Raw genomic sequence first — 2,335 nt, 5'->3', positions numbered from 1 at the left:
GACCACAGATCCCAGTGTGCTCCAGTTTGTCACTCCTGCGTGACCAAATCCTCTCTCTAGGTCTGTCTGGACCTGCCATGCAGAGCCGCCAGTCCCAAGGATGCTGTCCAGACAGCATACGACTCTCGCTCACGCTCTCCTCATAAGGCTGGATTACTCTTTAACCACCTGGCCAGAAGCAAAGCACACTGAGCAAGTTTAAAATCTGTCTACTGTGAATGTAGTCTATTCGAGAAACACATTTTCTATAAATCTGAAAACTAAAGAGCATTCCCTATAAATATATTATGTGTACAGTAATTTGTGTTATATTTATATGTGAATATCTCAGGTTTTCCTAGTATCACACTTGTATCCACTTTATGTATATCAGCTTTTTCTAGCCTATGCAAATAAAAAAGTGTAATTAAATAAAGCTATTAAAAGCAATAACTAAAAAAAAGGAACACAGGGCACATGAATTGTTGTTTACTATGATGCAGAATTGGTAAAATGTAAAAATCAACTGAACAAGCATTAAGAGACAGAGAGCAGGGTTTTTGCCTTTGCGCTCACAGTACATGAGCTAATCCACCCTTTTACAGACGGGCTGCTGCTTTGTCTATTTTACCTTTACATATTTTAGAGTTAAACAGCTCACCACGCAAGCCTGTGACACCTTTTCAAAAGTTCTGAAGCTACATTTTTGTCCCTCAGAGAGATTTAATCACACTTATGATGTCTCTCCCCCAGAAGGACAGATGTTGGATCTCTTCCCACTGTGCATCTTTAGGAACCACATTTAAATTAATAAAACCCAGCAGGAAAACATCTTCTGACTCTGGTCAATAAAATATGATGTGCAGCTGTTTACACTGAAACAAGTACTGTTCAGGTTCAGTAGAAAGCAATAGCAATAATCAGCTGCAACTGGGCATCTGTCACAGACGTTTTAACAAAGTAAACTTTTGTTTGCAACTTGAAATCTTCTGCCCGGTTTGTGTAAATGTAGTTAGTAACATACTCAAAAAGTCAGACTTCACAGAAGTTTTAGATTTTTCCTCTATTAAACATTTTTTTATGTTTAAATTGGTTAGAATGTATCTAAATGTTAACCAGATGTTAATGTGAACGACTCAAGATGAATTAATTAAAAAGAAAAAAGAAAGAAAGCAAAGAAATCAAAGAATGTGAAGTTGGTGCGCCAAATGCTTCAGTGTCTCCTATCAAGAAAACCGCCAGTATGTCACAAACTACACATACAGACAAATAAGGAAGACTGATATGGCTTCACATATGATTTAAATAGAGACCACATTAGAGAGAAAGCAAAACAAATAATGTGTCTCAATTCGCATGCTTCCGTTGGTATGCTTTCATGTTGTACAGTACATGGCTTTTGGTAGTGTTGCCTTTCATCCAACATTGTCAAGACGACCTGCTGAAGTTCAAAGCAAGCATCAGAATGGGGAATAATGGCGATTTAAGTTACTTTGAACATAGCATGGTTGTTGGAGCCAGATGGACTGGTTTGAGTATTTCAGAAACTGCTGATCTGCTGTGATTTTCCCACACAATCATTTCTACATACATACCTTCTGATGGCTGCTTCCACCAGGATAACATATTTGCTTGGTCTCCCCTGTCTTTCTGCTATGTAGTTAAGATGGCAACCACTGGGAGTGCAAAACGTGTACAGTACTACAGTGTCAGCGTTTTGAGTACACAATCTGGGTGCTTGTAGATCACTTCATGTTATCTTATTTAATAGTGTGAATGTACAGGGTGGGCCATTTACAGTGGGGCAAAAAAGTATTTAGTCAGCCACCGATTGTGCAAGTTCCCCCACCTAAAATGATGACAGAGGTCAGTAATTTGCACCAGAGGTACACTTCAACTGTGAGAGACAGAATATGAAAAAAAAATCCATGAATCCACATGGTAGGATTTGTAAAGAATTTATTCGTAAATCAGGGTGGCAAATAAGTATTTGGTCAATAACAAAAATACAACTCAATACTTTGTAACATAACCTTTGTTGGCAATAACAGAGGTCAAACGTTTACTATAGGTCTTTACCAGGTTTGCACACACAGTAGCTGGTATTTTGGCCCATTCCTCCATGCAGATCTTCTCGAGAGCAGTGATGTTTTGGGGCTGTCGCCGAGCAACACGGACTTTCAACTCCCGCCACAGATTTTCTATGGGGTTGAGGTCTGGAGACTGGCTAGGCCACTCCAGGACTTTCAAATGCTTCTTACGGAGCCACTCCTTTGTTGCCCGGCCGGTGTGTTTTGGATCATTGTCATGTTGGAAGACCCAGCCTCGTTTCATCTTCAAAGTTCTCACTGATGGA

Source organism: Astatotilapia calliptera, chromosome 16, assembly GCF_964374335.1.
Source record: "Astatotilapia calliptera chromosome 16, fAstCal68.1, whole genome shotgun sequence".
Taxonomy (NCBI): Eukaryota; Metazoa; Chordata; class Actinopteri; order Cichliformes; family Cichlidae; genus Astatotilapia; species Astatotilapia calliptera.
The sequence above is the reverse complement of the archived record's forward strand: the minus strand, read 5'-3'. Positions refer to the sequence as shown.